Source organism: Triturus cristatus, chromosome 8 (genome assembly GCF_964204655.1).
Source record: "Triturus cristatus chromosome 8, aTriCri1.1, whole genome shotgun sequence".
NCBI classification, from domain to species: Eukaryota; Metazoa; Chordata; class Amphibia; order Caudata; family Salamandridae; genus Triturus; species Triturus cristatus.
The window spans coordinates 23900011-23915882 of NC_140591.1; positions in this window are offsets into that span (position 1 = coordinate 23900011).

The following is a 15872-nucleotide window of genomic DNA, read 5'->3' on the forward strand; positions in this document are numbered from 1 at the left end:
TTTTGCGCATCTAACCTGTTGGGGTACTTGAGTGGAAAGCCTTTTGGAAAGGTTGTGCTGTTTTTGCATGAAGCGATGACAGCAACCATTATCTGTCAGTCTGTCCTTGTTTTTGAATGAGTGATTGTAGCTACGGCAGCAGTTCGCACTGTCACCTTGGCAGCTTCATCAGCCAATGAATTCCCTTCAACATGCACGCCAACACGTTGATGACTCTGCATATTATTCACGTGAGCCAGCGGCAAGCCTTTGTTTTTAGCTCTGCCACTTGTTACCAAAGCAACCTATGATTTATTGTGCAACCTTTCGAGTCTTTAAAACCGTTCTGACCCCAGTAGTGAAGATATTCATTGTATGATTGGACACAATAAAATGTATTGCACACAATAAGTGTGGGGAAGTATCGATCCGTATTTTTTAGGGCCAGTACTAGGGCTTTTAGATCTGCCAACTGAGCCGTGCAATCTCCTAGAGACTGCGTCTGCGTATTGCTAGGACGGAAATTACCATCCCGTACACGAACCTTAACTATCGCACATGCTGCGCTCTATTGCAGTTTACTTCCTACGGCAGGCTGAGCAGATTCGTCAGTGTAAATAATATATTCATACGGATCGAGAGGCATTATTTCATTCGGAAGAGGATATTCTTGTTCGTACGGCAGAAATGCTTGACTTTTAATGTAGGATCAAATTTGCAGTCTACATCTCTTGCAGTGAGAGAATTAGTACATTGTATCCATCGTGGATGTAGTGCTTTAGGGTTTGGAACGCTAGCTTTTGTAACAGCCTCTAAGACCGGTACTGGAGTCACAACAATTATAAGTTTTCCCGGTCAGTGCTCTTTCTCTCACTACAGTAGTCTGTACTGCTGTTAGAATCTTTTCAGTGCATGCAAAGCGCATCTCAGCGTTTATGTACAGATGAGATTTGTATGCAATGGGTACAGTTCGCCTTCATTGAAGGTTGGGTAAGTGTACCCAGATTGACCCGCCACTACACGGATCACCAAATTTGTAGTGTTTACACGTGTGTGTAAGTGTTTAGAAGCTATCATAGCAGCTTGTAAGGAACAAAGTATCTCTGTGCGTTCCTTTGTACAATGTTGAACCGAGAACTGAGGTCTGATTAAGTCGTAGAAAGCTTTTACTTCTTCAGCGTAACCTAAAATGTATGTTATGCCAATATTTAGGAATCCTAAAATGGATTGTAAATTTTTCAGAATTGTTAGAGGTGGGAGTAGCGCAGACTTTTCTGAAAAGTTAGCTGCTAGGTTTTTCCCTTTACTTGAAAGCTCATATCCCAAAAAATAGGACATTGAGATGGGCAAGTTTTGATTTTTTAAAGTTACATTTGTAGCCCTCAGAGGCGAACCTCAATATGTTGTTCACCCTGGTCAAGTGATCCAATAATTCATCATCCGTCAGATAAATATCTATATTGGACAATGCCTCTTCACCAAAAGTTTGAAGTAACTCTGTTGCCCTTGCTGAGAACATTCTCATACCCTTGGGCAGTCGACAGAATTGACGCTGAGAGCTAAAAATACTGTCAAATATCTTGTGTTTTGTATTATATTGTATTTTTTCTGCTCAATGTTATTCATCAATGCAGCACTGTGTGCATTCTGTACTAGAAATGTCTTTGTGCATGTGTTCAAATGCCTGTAGTCCAAAATTAGATGATATGAATAATTGGGTTTCATTACGGGAAACATAGGCTTATTCATGGAAGAGATGCAATCCTCTATTACACCTTGTTATTCAAGTTGACCTAAGATCTCCCCGACTTGTTTTTTCGCATCATGTTTTATTGGGTACCGTGTCTGTGGAGTTGGAGTCGTTTTTACTGGAATTTCATGGTGAGGTGGCTCAGCATCCCACCCTACATGATTACGGTATAATGCAGGAGATAATGCTACCGCCCACTCCTGCGCGTATTAGTGTTTTAGTAATCCTGGAACAAGGTCAGAGAAAGCTGGTAAAATTAAAGTTTCTCCTTTTGGGCAATCCATAAAGAACTCAGGTGGCCAATCTTTTTGAGCCAAAAGGATATCATAACCAAAACTCAGGTTCTCCCAAATGAGACCTTTAACCTTCCTGGGTTTGTCCCCCTCTATTTGGAGTGTTATTTCGTATAACAGGTGTGGGACACTTACTCTAGTATCAGGTGTTTCCACCTTGATATGTTCATTCAACACCGCTGTCACCAGATATTCCATCGGGTTCTGGCGAACTTTTGTTACTTCTGCTGAGCTGTCTAGCATCATCAGAGCCCATTCCCCGTTCAGAAGTTGAGTCCTCAGTAGCCTGGTCATTTCTTAGTTTGAGGGCAGCTACTTTCTTCTTTTTAAATTGAGGTTTTGATTTTTGTTTATCTTCTTTTTTGATATTATAGTACAAAGTACCATGTGTATCTATGGACTTTGTTCTTCTGATCTGTGATCTGATCGTCCTTCCCTCTCAGAATTTTTGGATGAACCCTGAAAGGAACGAGAGGAACGTGTATCAGAAGATGGTAATCCTGCTGTGATTCTGAGAATCCTCATGAATAATAAATTAGGCTAGTTTTCAGAGAAAACCACACAACATTTATGCAGCCCCTAACTAGGTAAAAAGTCAGCAAAAAAAACCCGTTATGTAGTACAATGGCAGGGTAAATTTAGGTGAAAAGTTAGGTGACTACCCAGGCCTATATTGGGGTACATTCCGAATCGTAACACAGAGGGTCAAAACATATTCCCAAAGATTTCAAAACATGTAGCTGCCTTAGGGTTACACCATAGGACACTCCCTTCACAATATGCACTAGTTGTGACCTGATATGGCATAGAAAGATAAACATAATGTGTCAATGTAATGCTTTGATATTTTATATGTATATGTTTTTTATGGAGTTGTGCATAGAAGGATTTATACAAATTGTACATAAGTTGTTTTGGCACGCCTTTGAATGTTTCTTCTTTCAAGTACCACCCAGAATACAATCAAGTGATAAATATACTTTATAAGAATATTTTCTCTCTTTTTTTGGGTGCACAACTTTATATTAACAGATATGAGGTAGGTGAGTGATCAAAAACGAAGTAAAAAAAATGTATAATGGTCATAAGATGACAATCTTAAATACAAACAAGGGACGTATCTATTTTCAAGTAATTTAAGATCAGTGGTATAGAAGGTATCTTTACACTCCTCAAAGTTAAGTGATCCCAGCCCCTTAGGTCCAGAACAGGATCACTCTTTGCTACAACAGACAGTGTTGGAAACCGGGCAACCGGGTCAGCAGTCACCCGGTTCCCAAGGCACAACGGTAGCTTGGCTCGAGCGGTTGGGGTACAGGCACCGTGTGAAGCGTACGTCACACCCTCACAATAACCATGCGTTCATCCGTTCCAAAAACGACACTACACCGTAAAAATTATGAAAGAAAGTGGTTTGTCTTTATCTTTTTCTCTTAGTTGCAGGTTTCATAAAAATAAATACAATACAATACAATAAGATTTTCCTCAAAAGAGCAGGTCAAATAAATAATACCACAGTGGGGTTTCAATAAATAGGATCAGGTCATAAATAAACATGGAATAAATATAGGTGCAATAAATACAGAGGGCAATTAAATACTGTCAGACAATAAATACTATGCAGAAATAAATACAGTCAGACCATAAATAAAACGCCTTCAATAAATAATATAAGCAATCAATAACAATTGCAACTCAGGTCACATTTATGAGGTAGTCTGGTTTTACTATGCCCAAGTACAGCTTGTGGTCATTTGGATGACATGGGGGGGTGTCCCACCTAGATTGGTCAAGGCTGGGCCTGCACTGAGGTAGACTAAGGGTAACCTACGGATCTGGCTCTCCCACAATACACAACCCCTCACAGAGGTCACTACACCAGTCTCAGTTCACCCCTGGCACTCCCAGGCTGGTTCTAACACCCCTCTAGCCCCTAGAATGGTCTTTTAGGGCTCCACAGGGCCTCAGATGCCCTCTCTACCACTTACTGCCCTTTTCACGATGATCGGCTCCGCTCGGGCCGGGTCGGCGTCGCTGGACGGCTCCGGTTCGATGTCGCGTCGATCTGTTCCACTTGACGCCGTGTCGATGCCGTCTGGCGGTTCCGGTTCGATGTCGCTGGGCGGCCTCGGTTCGATGTCGCGTCGATCTGCTTTACCTGACGCTGGGTCGGTGCCGTGAGGCGGCTCCGGATCGATGTCGCTGGGCGGCCTTGGCTCGATGTCGTGTTCCGGCGTCACAGGGTCACGGTCTCCCCGCTTCCGGGTGTCTCCGGAGTGCGACCTCCACTCCCGACCTCCGTCGACTCTACCTCGGGTTCCGGCGTCTCCGGAGTGCGATCTCCACTCCCGACCTCCTGCGCGCTTCACCTCGGTTTCCGGCGACTCCGGTGGGCGGACTTCACTCCACCGTCGACGCCTCACCTCGACCTCAGGTGACTCCCGACTCGACCTCCGGCTCCTCTCCACGACCTCCGTCGGTGCCCTCACTCGACCTCGGGTGATTCCTTACTCGACCTCCGGTGACTCTCCACGACCTCCGTCGGCGCCCTCACTCGACCTCTGGCGGCTCCGGGTACGACGTCTGCTTTCTGTCAGCGCCGCTTCTCCACCTCGGGCTCCAGGTCTCCAGGCTTCTCGACGTCAGGACTCCAGGAGGACACTGCTGAACAGGTCAGGAACTTGCTGTTCTTCTTCTTTAAGGCCTCTTTGCAATATTTAGGTCCTTAAGATGGTTTTTCTTATCTTGGTTCCACACAGGACTCTAGGCTGGGCTTGGTCAGTAGGGACTAGCATCAAGGGTGGGTTTCTGGACCCCACTCCAAGCACTGGTTTCCACCCCTGTTGCCTTACTCCGACCTCCTTCTGAACTGCTCCTCTCTCCTCCCTAGTCAGATGCCAACTGTCAACTGCCAACTGCCACACTGAGATGGCCTCCCAACATTCTAAACCGCCTCCAACTGTCACAGGGTTCCAGAATGTTGCGGAAGGTTCTAGAAATCTCCAGTGGGTTCTGATGATGTCACAGGTGGCCTCCATTTTGTGTCTCAGGCCCTCAGACAGAAGTTCCAGGGGTAGGGAAAATGGCTCCCTGACCCTGCATCAACACTAAAAAGTCTGGTGGTTCCCAAAAAGGAAAAATTCATAACAGGGTTTGAGGCAAAAGTGGGACAAAATAAATAATGATGAGGAGGGACCACCCAAAGGGCTGACAGGTCTAACAGACAGATACCCTTTTCTCTGAAGCAACAATGAGTTTAAACTCTGTCGGTGGAGGAGCATCTGCTGATGTCTGAAAATTAGCCCCCTTGCGGGCGCAAGATACCAACAGCAAGTCTGGAGGAAGTTGGTCCTTGATGTGAGGTGAATCAGAGGGTGCAGCTTTGTATTTTTTGTTTACTCTTGATGTAATTTGTTTACTCTTGATGTAACAGTACGTGCCCATATCAGATATTGAAAGATATCATCTGAGTAACAGAGCATCCCCTTTAACATGGAGGCAGGGAGAGGTACTGGCATGCCCTAGTAGTAGAGGAGAGTGTTTCAAAGAGGAAGTCCTCCTCTATGAGGTCTTTGTGCAACGGGTCCTGGTGATATGTAGCTGCCCTAGCTTTAAGTTCCTGGAAGGGTTTTGCCTCATTCGGGGGTGATGGATTAGCTGGATAACGGTCTGGGTCTGGGGTAACTGTCCCAGGGGTCTGTGGGCTGCTAATCATCATCCTCTCCGCCCCCCTGATACCCAGTATCAGACTGTGGGGAACCCTTCTGCATCACTAAGAGTGATGAGATGAAGGATGTAGCGATGGTGAGGGAGGTGGAGGAGAAGCAGGTAATAGTAGCTGTAAAGGACGTGTAGCAATGTCCTTTTTAGGATGAGCCTGGGCAGTGCATGTGCTGCGGCATACTGTATTGGAGTATGGAATTGAAGCCCCGCCCACTCAACGCCCATATTTGTCTTTGCCCTTCGTAATGGATTCGTTTCTAGCCTTGTTAGTCCCTCCTTAGTACCGCCTTGTCTTCATTTGTAACCTCCCATGAGGACTTGTCCTTTTACTTCGGTTGTTACACAGTACTTCTTTTTTAGTCTGTAAACACTATTTTCTTTAAAGAGTTTCTCCTACTACATGCTTTCCTGCAACATTCAGCGGGCCATGCGCGCTTTAACTTTCCGAGCAGCCCTGGAATAATGGCGGCCACTTCTTTGAATAGGTCTCGCATTAACAAGAGTTTGAGCTATTGGCATTGAAAATGACAATGCCTTTTATTTATGTGTTAATTAGCAAAACAGATAGATAAAAGGCAGTGTCATTTACAATGCCAATAGCTTAAACGGGAGACGACCTTTACATCGCGGTCATCACACTACGATGCCATTCCAACGCGGTTGTTACAACGACCGCGTTGTTACCACTCAAAGCCATAACTACGCAAGTCATTACATTGACTTGCAGCAGATGGCGCGCTAACATTAGGAATAGTATAGTTTACTATTCCAACACCTTCCCTACTGTTACGTAGGTTGGAGTTGGAATAGTAAATTATACATTTCTAATGTCAGCGCACCATCTACTGCAAGTCGATGTAATGTCTTGCGTAGTAATGGCATTGCGTGGAAAACAACGCAGTCGTAACGACCGCGATGTAATGTGATGACTCCCATTGTAACGAGTCATATTCGCTTAAACTCTTGCAAGTGCAAGACCTATTGCACTGCAAATGCTTATTCTGTTTCTTAGGAGGTACGGGTAGATCGTTGGGGTCCTCAAAAGAAAGCTGCCGTTTGGATGAAGCAGGGGCTGATTGTACTGATTTTGGCAAAATGCGACCAGTAGAAGGCTGATTATGTATCTTCCTCGGATCAAGACTTTTTTTTGTAGGTTTGAGGATCTGTTCTGGTACCGAAATGGGTCAGTTCAGTGCCAAACTTGATTTCTGTTTCGGCACGGAGGTCTGAGTCTAAGTGGCAGAGGACTAGGTGCTCTGAGCCAATGCTTTGGATATTCTGCTCAGATCGCTGTGTACATTTTTAGCTTGGCTTTCGGTACGGGCCCAAGTGCAGGGCACCCTTAGCAGATATTTGGTGCCTACCATGGCCTGTCGGCAGGGACTGCCCAGAAGCCGTAATTTCAGTCGAAACTGATTGTCTTAGTGAGCTGGACATAGACATTGGTACTTACTGTGCACTGTCCCGAAGGTAAGTGCTTCATCTGTAGGCCAAACTCTATTTGAGGTTAGGATGCTGATTCCGATACGGAAAGGGCCTCTTTCTCTGCTGCTGAAGCCTTGTGCATTTCCTCCTCCATCTCTTTCAATCAATCAATCAGGGAATTGTAAGCGCGCTACTCACGGGTGAGGGTCTCAAGGCACTGAGGGGGGATGGGGGGGGGGGGGGGGGGGGTCCGCAGATCTGTTTAGCCGAAGAGCCGGGTCTTGAGGGTCTTCCTGAAGGTCTTCAGGGAGGGACGCGTCTGATGTCTGCCAGTAGCTCGTACCAGGTCTTGGCTGCAATGCAAGAGAAGGATCTTCCGCCTGCTCTGGCTCTGTGGCTGCTCAGGGTTTCGGCCAGTGCGAGGTTGGAAGAGCGGAGGTTTCTTTTTGGGTACGTGGAAGTTGATTCTGTCGTTGAGGTATTTGGGTCCCTTTTTCTGTAGGCATTTGTAGGCGTGAGTGAGGATTTTGAAAGTGACTCTTTTCTCCACGGGGAGCCAGTGGAGACTTCGTAGGTGTTGACTGATGTGATCGTGTCAGGGGATGCCGAGGAAGAGTCTGGCGGCGGTGTTCTAAATTGTCTGGTGTTTGCGGAATAGGGACTTGTTGATGCCGGCGTAGAGGGGCTTCCATAGTCCAGTCTACTGGTGATGAGTGCGTGGGTGACTGTCTTCCTTGACTCAGGGGGGATCCACTTGAAGGTCTTGCGGAGGATGCTGAGGATGTTGAAGCAGCTGGAGGTGATGGCGTTGACCTGTCGGTTCATGGTGAGTGATGAGTCGAGTACGATGCCGAGGTTCTTGGCGTGGTCTGAGGGGGTAGGTGGGCTTCCGAGGGTGGTCGGCCACCAGATGCTTTCCCATGCAGAATGGGTGGTACTGAGGACGAGGACTTATGTCTTCTCGGCGTGGAGCTTCAGGCAGCTGTTGGTCATCCAGACTGCAACGTCTTGCATTCCTTTCTGGAAGTGGAGTTTAGCAGTGGTGGGGTCTTTGGTGAGGGAGAGGACGAGCTGAGAGTAGTCGGCGTAGGATACGATGTTGAGGCCGTGTTGTCGGACAATGGCTGCGAGGGGGGCCATGTAGATGTTGAAGAGGGTGGGGCTCAGGGTTGAACCCTGTGGGACTCCGCAGGTGATTTTCACGGGGTCAGAGAGGAAGGGTGGGAGTCTGATCCTTTGGCTTCTTTCGGTGAGGAATGAACGGATCCAGTCCAGGGCTGTTCCTTATATGCCTGCGTTGTGTAGTCTGGCGACTAGTGTGCAGTGAGAGACTGTGTCGAAGGCCGCTGATAGGTCGAGTAGGATGAGGGCTGCGGAGTGGCCTTGGTCCAGGAGGGTGCGGATGTCATCTGTGGCGCCGAGTAGGGCGGTCTCTGTGCTGTGGTTTCTTCAGAATCCGGATTGGGACGGGTCAAGGATGGCATTCTCGTCAATGAATCGTGTCAGTTTCCGGTTGACTGTTTTCTCTGCAACTTTGGCTGCGAAGGGGAGGAGCGAGATGGGCCGATAGTTCTGGAGGTCAGAGGGGTCAGCTGTGGACTTCTTGAGCAGAGGTCTGACTTCTGCGCGCTTCCAGTCATCTGGGAAGTTGCCTGTTTTGAAGGTGGTGTTGATGGTGCGTTGTAGTTCGGGTGCGATGGCAGCTGCGGCTCTGTGGTAGATGTGAGGGGGGCAGGGGTCAGTGGGGGCCCCCGAGTGGATGCTTTTCATGGTCGAGGCAGTGTCTTCAGCTGTGATCGGTGTCCAGTTGGAGATGGTGGGCTGGCTGGTGTTTCTGGGGTGCGGGGGACCGTCTGTGGCACCTGGTGGATGTTCGAAGTTGTCGTAGAGGTTTTTAATCTGGAGATGGAAATAGGTTCCAAGCTTGTCACAGAGGTCTTGGGATGGGGTGATGTCTGTGGCTTTGCTGCGTGGGTTGGTGAATTCTTGAATGACACTGAGAAGTTCCTTGGAGTTGGCCAGGATTTCCTTGTGGATGAAGTTCCTCTTGGTGGCTCTGATCTGGCTGTGGTAGTCCGTCATGGATTGTAGGTGGTGTGGTTTTCGGTTGTCTTGGTGTTTCTCCAGTTCTTCTCCAGGCATCTGCAGGTGCGTCTGGCTTCTTGGAGAGCGGTGGTGAACCAGGCAGCTTTCCTGGGGCGTGGTCTGTTGGGGTTGCGTAGCGGGGCAAGCTCGTCTGCGCAGTCGGAGATCCAGGTGTGGAGTTCTCCGGCTGCGTTGTTTGTGTCGGGTGCCCAGGTGTGGTTGTCTCAGGTGAGGGTGGAGTTAAGTTGCTAGTCGGTAACCTTGCTACAGTTCCTACGTGGTGGGCGTGGGGCTGGTTTGGGTGCCTTGGGTTTGTTGATGGCGAAATGTACACAGTGGTGGTCGGTCCATGGCGGCTGCGTCGTGTGGCTGAATTGGATGCTGTTTCCTGCCCCGAAGATGGGGTCAAGGGTGGGTCCTGCTCTGTGGGTCGGTGTGTTGACGAGTTGTTTAAGTCCGAAGCTGGTGAGGTTGTCACGAAGGATAGTGGAGTTGGAGTCGCTGGGGTTGTCGAGGTGGAAGTTCAGGTCTCCAATGAGTATGTAGTTTGTTGAGGTGATGGCGTGGTGTGCGATGAAGTCGGTGGTGGTGGTGGCGGCGAAGAGTGTTCGGGGGGGGGTCTGTAGATGAGGGTCCCTCAGAGTGTGGCTTTGGGGGTGTTCTGGATCTGGAAGTGCAGGTGTTCGGCTAGGGAGAGGTTTTACTGGAGGTGGTGAGGCGGAGGGTGCTCTTGTGGGCGATGGCGAGGCCCCCTCCTGGGTGGTTGGGGCGCTCTTTCCTCTGGATCTTGCATCCATCTGGGATGGATGTGTTGATGTCGGTGGCGGAGGATGCGCTGGTCCAGGTCTCTGTGAAGAAGGCGGTGTCTTGCGAGAGAGTGTTGAGTAGGTTCCAGATTTTCATGGCGCGTTTGTGTACGGAGCGTACATTGAGGAGGATGCATTTTAGGGTGTTGCCGGTGTTGGCGTCGGCGGTGTTGGAGGCCGGGGTGGCGGTGAGTGTCTGGTGGCAGTGGAGGCAGGAGAACTGGCCGTGGGTCTTGTTCGGCGAGGCATGTTGGCATTCTCGAAGTCTTCCAGGGTTGAGTGCGAGGAGGGTGGTGGTGGTGTAGCGATGGGTAGTGGATAGTTCAGGGTTCCTGGCGCTGGCCGCGGTTTGGTCGCGTACAGGCGCAGACGGGCTTGCCTTTGGTGAGCCTTAGGCGTGCCAGCGGCGCGCCCGCTGTGCTCGTCCGCTGTGCAACCGCCATCAATAGGGGAGGTGGGAGGGAGGAGAGGCTGGGAGGGGCGGAATTCCAGGGGGTAATCCCAGAGGGGAATTCCAGGGGGGGGTGGGGTCGTAGGGGCAGCAGAAGGCGAAAGGAACAGGCAGTCACGAGAAAATAAAAACAGTGGTGGAATTAGAGCAAGACAGAGATGGGAACAAGAACAGTGGCACAACAGGGAAAAATTACGGAAAAAAACGGCTGAGAAAGGTTACGGTGGTTGCAGGCAGTCTGGTCCCAGTTGGAGCGGGCAGCAGGCGCAGGAACGGACAGCAGCCTCGAACCTCCAAAGGAGGTGGTCGGGATCTGAAGGCAAGAGACGGCACAGCAGAGCTGCGGGGAGAGAGTGGACCGAGGGTCGGCGGTTTCTTTGACAATATGTCCGGAATCTCTTCCAGATCTCGGCGCTGAATCTCTTTCCGATGCACCAGAGGGTCCGCAACGTTTTCTTAGATTGTAAATATCGACAGGCCTCACAGTTTTCCTCGTTGTGGTCAGGAGACAGACTTAGGTTTCAAACCTGATGAAGTCTGTATACAGGTATTGTGTTACAGTTTGGACAGAATCGAAATGGGAGTTCAGTCCATCAGCAGCGCATTATTGGTGGAAGCCGATGAGACAAGAAACCAGGTCCAAATAGAGAGGGCCCAAATAGGCAAAGCCCGAAGGCCACAGCTACAGAAAGTTGAATGGACGAACAAAGGATTGCTTCTGTTTTCGAAAGTCAGCGTTGTAACGCAGATGAACACAATACCTAAAGATATAGAGGTGAACAATGAACCAATGGGAGGCGAAAAGCAGTATTGAATCGGGCGTGGAAGAACACATCCGAACCCGACGGCAGAAAGAAAAGCACAAGTTACTACTTGTGTAACAATAGATCTCTAAGAGACATTAGTTAGTGATAGATTCCTTACCTCAGAATATCCCCAGGCGTCAGACTGGATCCGGAAAGTTTGTAAGCAGTACCCTGCGCGTCAGAACGTGGTGTTGTGCGGCTCCGCGTCCGTCGCTGGCGTCGTAAGTGCCGAGATGACGTAACAGACTACTTAGGCGCCACCCATGCGACCGGACGTCACTTCTGTACACGACTTTCCGCGCCAGGAACGCAGAGCCATGCAAAAAGCTGACCACTGGTGCCATGAAACTAGGGCCCTTAAAGGAATGACCGTAACCCTAGAAATCAGGTTGCAGAGCAGGGAGGATGGGTGGAGCGGTAAGGAATCCATCGCTAACTAATGTCTCTTACAGATATATCGTTACACAAGTAGTAACTTGTGCATCTGAAAGAGACACGTTAGTGATAGATTACTTACCTCAGAATAGATACCCCAGCAATACCAATCCCGGTGGTGGGTCTGTGAACAGGATTACACCAGAAAGTCACGAAGGACCAAACGACCAAAGAAGCAGTCTCTCCGGACTTGACTGTCAAGGCAATAATGCTTGGTAAACGTGTGCAGGGAGGCCCACGTAGCTGCCTGACAAATGTCCTGCAAGGGAACGCTGCATCCCAAGGCAGTAGTGGCTGCCGTTGCCCTTGTAGAATGGGCACGCAGCCCCACAGGAGGCTCCTTCTTAGCCAACGAGTAATATGCTTTGATGCACAGAACGTCCCACTGAGAGATGGTCGGTTTGTGCACGGCCCGACCTTTTTTGGCACCCACGTAGCCAACAAAAAGCTGTTCATCCACCCAGAAATGTTGTGTGTGCTTTATATAAAACGAGAGCGCACGTTTTGGAGCCAGACGGTGGAGCCTCTCTTCCTCTTTTGAAGGAAGCGGAAAGAAGGTGGGCAAAGTGATTGTCTGTCCAATGTGGAAGGGCGTGACAACCTTCGGCAAGAAAGGACGAGTCCTTAAAACCACCTTGTCCGGATGAACAGAAAGAAAAGGAGGTTTAGAAGAAAGCACCTGGAGCTCACTCACTCTTCTGGCATGGGTGATAGCTACCAGGAAAGCAGTCTTGAGAGTGAGAAGACATAAGTGACAGGTATGAAGGGGCTCAAAGGGAGCGCACATTAGATATGTCAAGACAAGATTTAAGTCCCATTGAGGCATTATGAAAGGCACGGGAGGAAACGTGTGTGTAATGCCTTTGAGGAAGCGATTAACAACTGGGGACTTAAAAAGAGAAGGGTGATCTGGAAGCCGTAGAAAGGTGGAAAGAGAACCCTTGATAGTGCCCAGAGCAGAGCACTGCTGGGCCAAAGAGAGAAGGAACAAAAGGACCTTGGAAAGAGGGGCAGAAAGGGGGTCCACAGCCTTTGCTGTGCACCATGCCACAAATATGTTCCACCTGCAGGCATATACAGTTTTAGTGGAGGGACGCCTGGCTGCCAGAATGACATCACAGACTTCGGGAGGCAGGTCGAAAGCTGTTAACTGTCGCCGCTCAATCTCCACGCATGGAGGTGGAGGATGGACAGGTTCGGGTGGAGGACCATCCCCTGCTGCTGCGACAGAAGATCCTCCCGAAGAGGCAGTCGGATCGGGGGAATCGATCGCCATGCTGAATAGCTCGGGATACCAGTGTCTTCGTGCCCAATCCAGAGCCACAAGGATGACTTGGGCCCAGTCACGCCGAATCGTCTTCAGCACTCTGGGCAGAAGTGGTATAGGCGGAAAGGCGTACAACAGACTGCAACTCCACTAGCGTCCAAAAGCATCGCCGAGCGAGAGCTGCATTGGAAATTCCAATGAGCAGAACTGACATTGAGCGTTCTCTTCAGTGGCGAATAGATCCTACCAAGGCTCTCCCCACTGCAGAAAGAGACCTTGCGCCACGTCAGTTCAGACACCATTCGTGATCCATCATGCACCGGCGGCTGAGTTCATCCGCTCTGGCGTTTTACATAACCAGACAGCGATTGAACCACCAAGGTAATGCCTTAATGTTCCAGCCATGTCCAGAGGCGAAGTGCCTCCTGACATAAGGTCAACGACCCCACCCCGCCCTGTTTGTTGCAGTACCACATGGCGGTGGTGTCCGTGAACACCTGCACTACACTTCCCCAGACAGAGGGAAGGAATGCTATCAGTGCAAGTTGGATCGCCCGAAGCTCCAAAAGGTTGATATGGAGCCGGGATCCGCCGGAGACCAGAGGCCTCTGATCTCCGCCTCTCCCAAGTGGCCGCCCCATCCCAAGAGGGACGCATCAGTCACCACTGTAGGCTCTGGTTGGGGAAGGGAGAGGAATCTGCCCTCGACACAATTGCGATTCGTGAACCACCACTGCAATTGTCGTGCAGTGCCCTCCGAGGTCTGGACAGGTTGCCCTGATGCTGTGCCCACTGGAGAGCCCGCATATGCCATCTGGCATGCTGCACTAGCAGGATGCAGGAGGCCATTAGGCCCAGGAGCCAGAGGGTCATCATGACCGAAACCCAGGATAGAGGCTGAAAGGTCGGAATCATAGCCGAATATCTCGGACTCGCTGCTCAGGAGGATAAACCCGAAACTGCGTCTAATACAGAACCGCTCCGATGAAGAGGAGCTTCTGAGAGGGGCTCAGGTGCGACTTCGGCACGTTGATGGAGAACGCCAGCAAATGCATGAGGTTGGCCGTAGTCTGGAGGTGTGAGACGACTGCCTGGGGAGAGCCCGCCTTCATCAACCAGTCATCAAGATAGAGGAAGACTGGAACCCCTGATCTGTGCAGATGAGCTGTGACCACCGCCATCACTTTCGTGAACACCCAAGGAGCACTGGTAATGCCGAAGGGGAGCGCGGCAAACTGAAAATGCTCTTGGCCTACCGTGAACCGCAAGTAAGGGCGGTGGGCCAGCAGGACTGGGATATGAAAATATGAGTCCTGCAAGTCCAACGCTACCATCCAGTCTCCAGGGTCGAGGGCAGCCAAGACCTGAGCTAGAGTGAACATCTTGAACTTCTTCCCGGAGGAAGCGGATGACGTTCCTAAGGTCCAAGATGGGGCGCAGGCCCCCTTTCTCCTTCTTGGGGACCAGAAAGTAGTGGGAATAACAACCACGTCCTACTTCTGGCCCAGGAACCCGCTCGATGGCCCCTTGGCCAAGAGGGCCGTGACTTCCTGCTGGAGAAGTCCAAAATAGACCCCCGACATGTGGTGGAACCAAGGTGGCATGGCTGGAGGGGCAGACTCGAAAGGGAGGGAGTAGCCCCTTCGGACGATTTGCAACACCCACCTGTCCGAGGTAACAGAACGCCAGTGGGGGAGGTGAAGGCGAATCCTGCCACCCACCGGCATGGGGTGTGCCCCAAAGCTCAGACTAGGCGGGTGCTGCGGGAGCGTAGGTGGACTGACCCGCACACAGGCCCCCTGTCCTGCCGCGGCAGGAACCACGTCCGCGCTGAGGTTGGTTCTGCCCAGGCTTCTGGCTGAACGAACGTGTCGGGCACCCTTCCGTGCCCACGAAACGAACGAAAAGCAGACGTGGCCGGGCACGTGGTGGAGAGACCCAAGGACTTGGCCATACCCCGGGAGTGCTTAAAACGCTCCAGCGCACTGCCTTATAGCCAAACAGGCGAGTACCATCAAAGGGCATGTCCATAAGAGAACTTTGAACATCCCCCGAAAACCCAGTGGACCGCAACCAGGCGTAGCGACAGAGGGCCACTGTCGTGGAAATCGCCCTACCCAGTGAGCCCGCGTTGTCCAGTCCACACCGGATGGCGAACTTTGCCGCATCTTTCCCCTCAGCAACAGCTTGGGAAAGCACTGTCCGAACCTCCTCCGGACACTGAGGTAGCACCTGCGCAACCGTGTCCAACACAGCGTGGGAGTTGCGGCCCAATAGGCATACGGTGTTCACCGACCGCACCCCTAAGCTGGCAGTTGAATACAGTTTCTTGCCGAACTGTTCCAGCTTCTTGGATTCCTTATCCGGTGGGGCGGTTGGGAATACGCTTTGGGAAGTGGAGGCATGGATGACCATGCTTTTCGGAGTTGGGTGGGTTGTCAAAAAAGCAGGGTCACCCAGGGCCGGGCGATGACACCTGGCTACGTTTTTATCCACGGGAACCCCCGTTGCCGGTCTAGACCAGGTGCCCATCAATACGTCAGTTAAGGCCTCATTGAATGGTAGTAGGGGCTCCATAGAGCTTGCCGCCGGCTGAAGTACTTCAGTGAGGAGATTAGTTTTGAGGGTCACCGTAGGCAGGTCAAGGGCCTCAGCTGCTCTACGGAGCACCATAGTGTATGTGGCTCCCTCCTCCATAGCCACAGCAGGAGGAGAAATAAAAGCAGGTTCGGAGGAGAGGTCAAGGCCACCTGCATCCAACTCCTGTCCATTCCTGTTCCGACCCGCACAGCCGCGCGAGAGGGTCCTCAGACCCCTCCCAGTCGTCCCCGTCCTCCACTGCCCATGTAACA